This window comes from Lissotriton helveticus, chromosome 6, assembly GCF_964261635.1.
Source record: "Lissotriton helveticus chromosome 6, aLisHel1.1, whole genome shotgun sequence".
Taxonomy (NCBI): Eukaryota; Metazoa; Chordata; class Amphibia; order Caudata; family Salamandridae; genus Lissotriton; species Lissotriton helveticus.
The window spans coordinates 1,599,938,984-1,599,946,639 of NC_136067.1; the positions used below are offsets into that span (position 1 = coordinate 1,599,938,984).

General features: G+C 41.3%; 1 pseudogene; it reads left to right on the forward strand.

Annotated features, from left to right (window-relative positions):
- The first annotated feature begins 5,959 nt into the window (after window positions 1-5,959).
- On the forward strand, window positions 5,960-6,945 carry LOC144765666 (28S ribosomal RNA; annotated as a pseudogene).
- Window positions 6,946-7,656: the final 711 nt, after the last annotated feature.

Consider the following 7,656-nt stretch of genomic DNA (forward strand, 5'->3'; position numbering starts at 1 on the left):
GTAAATGTAAATGTGTTGTATTTGTAAAGCGCACGCCTGCTGCACTCATACCGCTGTGGAAGCCTTCCTGGCTTTTCCATGTGAAATGTCCACTCCTGGGCACCCCCAAGGTGAAGCCAGGCATCCAAGCACTGCTGGGGCTGTTGTGGAGATTAAGCAAGCTATTGCCCAGAGTCACTCCCATGATTAGACTAGGCACCGAGGCGAGAATGATCAGGTCCGGGGAGATTGAGTCCAAGAGCCGCCGAGGCGGGAATTGAACACTGGTCCCGGGACAGACATCTGCATCAGGATCTGCCGCTCTAACCATTGAGCCACGCTTCTCCAGAATGAAGGGGTCATAAAAGGGAGTACTGGAAAGCGCTGCTACATAGAGCCTGGGAAGAAAAGATAATACAACTTCAAAGAAATTCAAACACCCGCATAATCATACAAAAAAAAGAAATAATATAAATGCTTCTTCCTTTCACTTTCTAATTTCGACTTTTTTTGAGGAAATTCGCGGGCCTGCTCCCACACGTCCATCTTTCTGTCAAACTCGCGTCAGTTCAATGAAATGAACGCCACGACCACCCACCGCTGCAGGGCGCAGAGCGCAGCCGTGAAGTACAACAAGAACAAATGTGCCCAACTGTCACACTTCCAACTTACGTGCCGACTAGCAGCAGGTGTACGGTTACACTATCAACCTTCAGTCTCTTCAGCGCACGCACTGTTAGCGCGCGAGAAACAAGCACAAACAACGCCAGTGTTTCCCACTTACCCTTTTAACTCGACTCAGCTGGTGTTCTCGAGTGTTGAAAAGATCACAGCAGACTTTAAAATAAGCAGCAGCGAAAGAAAACAAATGTTTCTGCGAGGCTGGCTCCCATTTCGCCGCCCGAGCGGTAAGTGAGTGATATATCCACTCCACCAAACCTTTCTTCTCTGCATTTTTAACCTTCATTTAAATAATTTTCCCAGCACACGAAATTTCGATACATGAAAGAAAGGAATTTTGTATTACAGAATGTAAGCACTCGCCGGCCATTTACAAACCACAATGACAATCTGTTTGCCAAACGAGTTTCAAGATGAAGTAAATCTACTCAATGTGAAATAGTGACTGGAATGTGTAGGGATGATGTGGCCAGGAGGGCAGGACTGATCATGTGAGTGGTGGACAACCAGAGACAAATTAAAGGACGCACAAGTGCAGGCTAAGAATATAAAAGGTCGACATCATGGAAGGGTTCAGACCCCTATCATTTTTCAGTACACCAACGACTATGACACATTAAGCACTGTTCTTGGGTGCACCATCAGTTTAGGACTTTAGGAGTAGATTTTATTAACAAGCACTGACAAAGTCAATAGGTCGCTCCTGTGAAACCAACTGCATTAGAGAATGCTTTCTGCTTTTCACTAGATATCTCTGTTTGGTCAAAACCTTAATGTGTGTACACACATGTACCACAGCAGTCTTATGCTGACTTTCCTAAAAGCATGACAACAGAATTCCAGGATGACCACTGTTTTTTAAAAACTTTAATCTATATATATTGTTTCAAGATGATAGACTGCCCATCTTGGATTATTACATTGAAATATACATTTTGTGTGGGATGACACACATGGAAACAACGAGTGGCCTAGTAGCAGTGTACAGGTGGCAGTACCTCGCAAAAAAAGTTTTAAAAAACATTAAAAAAGGACCAAAAAAGCATTGGTGGAAGGCGAGTCTGCTTAAGCGAGGATGGTGATGCACAAAAGTGAACAGCCCCGTAAAGGAAAAATAAATGACTAAAAAACAAAGCAGGCATGTGGTGGTGAAGAGAGTGAGGACAGGTATACACTGCCATTGAATGTTGAAAAACTAGTAAAAATTAGTCATAGAAGAAATAGTAGGATTCGAGTCATCTGATCAGAAACATGGTAAAGCAGAAATTCTCCAGGGGCAGGAAAAACACAAGAATATGGAGGTAAAACATTGAATAAAGAGCAGGGATCTGAGGCAGAAAAGAAAGTCCACCAGTTATAAGTAGGGGCTGACCCAAACCCCCCTTCTCTGTTTATTGCATTGTAGACTATAGCTATTTAACGAAAGACGATTAAAGTTGTCTATTGGCAGAGTTCTGCCAAAACGGGTGAATTGAAACTAGATAAGGTAAAACTATACAAATAGACAAGGATGGAAAATTTCAGAACATCAACCCACAATCCAAGAAATTAAGTTATATAGTAACATAAACACATTAATAAACTTCTCAAGAGCTGCAATATGGTTAAGCAGTTATTTAAATAGAAGAGCAACCCCAAAAGGCAGACCTTACCTTTTTTTGTAGAAACAAATATAATCATCAGTACCAGGATTGGTTTTTTGACTCATTCCCTGGCTACTACAACTCATAGAAACAATTTTGCAGCCAAAAAATAACACCCATAATACCCCCTTGAGGCAGGCATTAACAAGAAGAAATGTTAAAATGTCTCAAACATTTTACAACAATGTTTTCTTCCAGTACAAAATCTATGCTTAACATTATGGTAGAATTGAAAATGTTATTGCCCCCTTGGTCGTGCTTTATACTGTGTTAAGTTAGCATTCATGGCACCATTTTATTAGTAGCAACCATTCTGCTCTATGACTGAAGCTAAGCTCCTGCCTTATTTTACATGCCTCAGCAGAAAACTGTCTCCATGCAGCTTTGCTCTTGTTTCTCCAAGGCTGATTTCAGCTGCACTAATGAATGTACTCCCTATTGTTGCATACCTTTGCTGTTAGACAGGCTCATTCCCACCTTCACTCTAACAGCGAGCATGCGGTGAAATGGCCTTGGAGTGAAGATAGCATGTACCCTGTCCCAGGATTGCAGCTCATCCTTTTGTGCCTCCTTTGTTCCTTAGTGCCTGGACTGAAATTTTCCAGTCTGGGCATGTTCTTAGGGGTTTGAAATTGTATAATATCTTGTGTTCTGTTATGTTATGTTACGTTGGGGGGAGTCAGTCCCTCTGCAGCTATCTCATGAGGCTGGTCAGACGGGGTTCCGCTGCAGCGCAATACTAATAAATAACTGGTTTGTATTCTCTACTGTCTGACCGAATCTTCATTTGTTTGGAAGGCTGACAGGGCCGGACTGGCTACCGGGCAGTTGTGTGTGCTGCCGTGCTGGGGGCTAATTTCGTTTATGGGGACCTGCGTGTGCAAAACGGAATTCGTTTTGCATTTTTTAATTCAAATCGCACGCAGGTCCCCATCAACGAAATAAGCCCCCACCACAGAGAAATTACCCCCTAGCTCGGCAGCACACACAACTGCCCGGTAGCCAGTACCCTGAAGGCTGACAGAATATCAGCCCCCTAAATATCACAATACAAAAATATCGCAACCAAAATATCGAGGACAAAAATATCATCCTCATATCTTTATAATGGTAAGTATAAAAATATTGAAAAAACATATAGCAATGTACTTAATATTGTTGTACTAAATATCATTTTTGAAATATATATAGAAAATACATTAATAAAGATTACATTAAATAATAACATTAATTAAAAAAAATTACATCGATTTAACATATATTTTAACAAATGACCTCAATTTAAAAAAAGTTAAACACACATATATAATAATTAATATATAATGTATTTCCAGTATACACCTTCAATAATTTCCAGGAAAAGAACAAGAGCGGCATACCAGGAGACTGCACAATCGTTTATTGTGCACCAAGACGATGCCTTTTGGCATTAGCCTTTATCGAGTGATTTTTGTGCATGCAACTTTCCTTAGAAATACAAATAAAAGTTCGTAGAAAGTGAAAACATGCTTCCGTACATACATATTCCACAGTAAGGCTATGACAAAAATCTCTACATTCAAAATGCATTGGACTGTTCTCCACAGCAAAATAATCATTTAACCAGGAGAAGCCATACGTATAAATACATACAACAATTTAGAGCATTTCACAGTGCAACAATTAAACGTAAAATTTTTGTCATTCTTGTTGCCGCTATCAGGTTTTCCTGGAAATTATTGAAGGAATACACTGGAAATATGTTAAATGTAATGGCTGCTGTCACCGTAGCAGGCACCGACACCGTAGGAAGGTGAACCCTGAAGTACAGCAAAATGACTTGGACAATAATTTATATATATTTACATATATCTACTTAAAAACTATTTTAAAACTCATAATTTTAATTTATATTATAATTTCAAAATTAATAAATAATATAATATAATAAATAAATACATATATATATAGAGAGAAGTGTAGCTCAATGGTTAGAGCGGCAGACCCTGATGCAGTAGTCTAGCCGGGACCAGGGTTCAATTCCCGCCTCGGCGGGTCTCGGGCTCAATTTCCTCGGACCTGATCATTCTCGCCTCGGTGCCTATTCTAATCATGAGTCCCACTCTGCACCTCTGGGCAATAGCTTGTGTAATCTCTACAACGGCCCCAACAACGCTGAGGATGCCTGACTTCATCTTGGGGGTGCCCAGGAGTGGACTCCTCACAGGGAAAGGCCAGGAAGGGTTCCTCGGCGGTATTCGTACAAGTGCCGAGATGCCTACGGGTAGTCGTGCGCTATACAAGTGCGTAATCAATCATCATATATATATACTAATAAAATAACATTTAAAAAAACAAACCATTCTAATTACATTTATGAAAACTAAACAACTTCTTAAAATGTAGTAAAACAATTGTGACATACAAAACATCAATAATTAAAAATATTATAATTTTAAATAAAAAAGGAAATAATATAAATTATAACAACAGCAAATAAAAAATATTAAATGTAATACATATGCTAAAACCTCCATAATTTATTGTAAACTACCTAAAGTATTATAGTAAATATATAAAAAAAACTTACAAATCCCACTTCACACAATGCAAAAATAAAAAAACTGTAAAAATTACAAATCTCCCTCCAATAAATACAATAGTAGTAAAATATTTAACTACATATAGGTTTTATTTAGTATAACCATTAGAGCCACTACAACAGAAGGGAAACCTTTGCAGTACAGAAGGGTAAAATTTACCAATCCCACTCCAATCAAAACAACAGTAAGGAAAGTGTTGGATTGCGGGACAATAAAATATACTATTCCCTCTCCACTAAGTGCAACCATAGGAAAAGTGTTGGATAGCGGAGGGGTAAAATGTATTATTCCCATTCCAGCCACTACAACAGTAGGGAAAGTGATGGATTACGGAGGGGTTACATTTACTATTTCCACTCCAGTCAGTACAACAGTAGGGAAAGTGTTGGATAGCGGTGGAGTAAAATTTACTATTCCCTCTCCAGCAAGTGCAGCAGTAAGGAAAGTGTTGGATTGTGGAGGGGTTGCATTTAGTATTCCCACTCCAATAAGTGCAACAGTAGGGTAAGTGTTGGATAGTGGAGGTGTAAAATGTACTATTACCACTTCAATCAGTACAACAGTAGAGAAAGTGTTGGATTGCAGAGGGGTACAATGTACTATTTCCCCTCAAATAAATGCACCAGCAGGGAAAGTGTTAGACTGTGGAGGGGTAAGATTTACCAATTCCACTCCAGTCAGTACAACAGTCCGCAAAGTGTTGGATAGCGGAGGGGTAAAATTTACTATTCCCACTCCAATAAGTGCAACAGTAGGGAAAGTGTTGGATAGTGGAGGGGTAAAATGTACTATTTCCACTCCAGTCAATACAACAGTAGGGAAAGTGCTGGCTAGTGTAGGGGTAAAATGTACAATTCCCACTCCAGCAAGTTCAACAATAAGGAAAGTGTTGGATTGCGGAGGGTAGAATGTACTATTCCTACTCCATTTCGCACAACAACAAAAAGAAACAAAATATCTTAAGGTAGCCAAATGCCTCGTCATCTAATTAGTGATGTGCATGAATGGATACACGAGATTCCCACTGTCCCTAAATACAATCTAGTGAAACCACAGCCAAGGGAACAGGCTTGGAATAACCAGCAGGGAAAAGGGCTCTATTTTGGCACTGTGAAGCGATATGAGAGGTGTAGGATAGTTGGGAGGCCCTCGGGCCGCCGGTGAAATACCACTACTCTTACAGTTTTTTCCACTTACCTGGTGAGGTGGGGGCTAGCCCCATGGTAATCTTGTTTCTGGCTCCAAGGGCACGGTGCCCACCAGGCGTGACCTGCTCTGGGAACAGTGCCAGATGGGGAATTTGACTGGGGCAGTACACCTGTCAAACGATAACGCAGGTGTCCTAAGGCGAGCTCAGGGAGGAAAGAAACCTCCCACAGAGCAGAAGGACAAAAGCTCGCTTGATCTTGATTTTCAGCATGAATACAGACCGTGAAAGCGGAGCCTCATGATCCTTCTGACTTTTTGGGTTTCAAGCAGGAGGTGTCAGGAAAGTTACTACAGAGATAACTGGCTTGTGGCGGCCAAGCTTTCATAGTGGCATCGCTTTTTGATCCTTCGATGTTGGCTCTTCCTATTATTGTGATGCAGAATTCACCAAGCGTTGGATTTTTCACCCACTAATAGGGAACTTGAAGTGGATTTATACGGTAGTGAGACAGGTTAGTTTTACCCTACTGATGATGTGTTGTTGCAATAGTAAACCTACTCAGTGCCAGAAGAACCACAGGTTCAGACATTTGGTGTATGTGCTTGGCTGAGGAGCCAATGGGGTGCAGCTACCATCTGTGGGATTATGATTGAATGACACTGCAGTGCTGTGGAGCCTCGGTTGACCTGGGATAGCCGACCTCTTGCCTCAGTGTATAGAGCCGCTCGCTTGGGGACCGGAGCGTGGACAGAAGGGGGCTGCCTCCATTGCCCTGAGTGCACCACATCTTCATGGGGCACCCAGTGCTAAATCATCTGTAGGCGACTTGATTCTGGGTCAGGGTTTTGTAAGTAGCAGAGCAGCTACCTTGCTGCGATCTATTGAAAGTCATCCTCTGAGCCAAGCTTTTGTCTCAGTCTGTGGGTGCCTGCGGAACCTCCTCCACTACACCCGGCGGTGAGTCCCTCTGCCGCTTGGCCGGCAGAAGAGACGCAGAGGGGGAAACGTGGGCCCGCAGGAGGCTGCCTTCACCACATGCCAGCCGGCACTGGGGCCTCCCCTCCTGCCCTGAGAGCTACTCGGTGCTTTGCAAAAAACTTTGTATGGTGCAGCTCAGTTGCTGATTCTGGGTACCTTGAGTTCTTAGCGAACCTACAAGCCATATATAGTTCCTCAAACAGAAGGATCTAGCAGATGTAATGGCATATTGATTTTGCACATTGGACACTGTGACAAAAAGTTACAGATGAAAATGTTGTCAGAAATTGCAATTTTATAACACTCTTTTTAAATATTTATTTATCTTAAAATTTATTTTCTATAAAAAAATTCTATGGATCTACACATAAGACCCCTTGCTGAATTTGGAATGTTATCTACTTTTAAAAAATCTACAACGTTCCTCGATCCCCCATGGGTTTTACACTGGTTTCCACCACAAACTGGAAGTAGGTTGGAAGCACAAAAAATAGGGAAAATGGTTCACCTCTTTGAAAAATGCCAAAACTGTAGTAAAAAACTTTTTATTTTTTAGCCCTGCTGGTTCATGAAAGCTGGGAAGATGGTGATGTTAGCACAGCAAACCATTTGTTTATGCCATCTATAGAAAAAGAAAGATCAC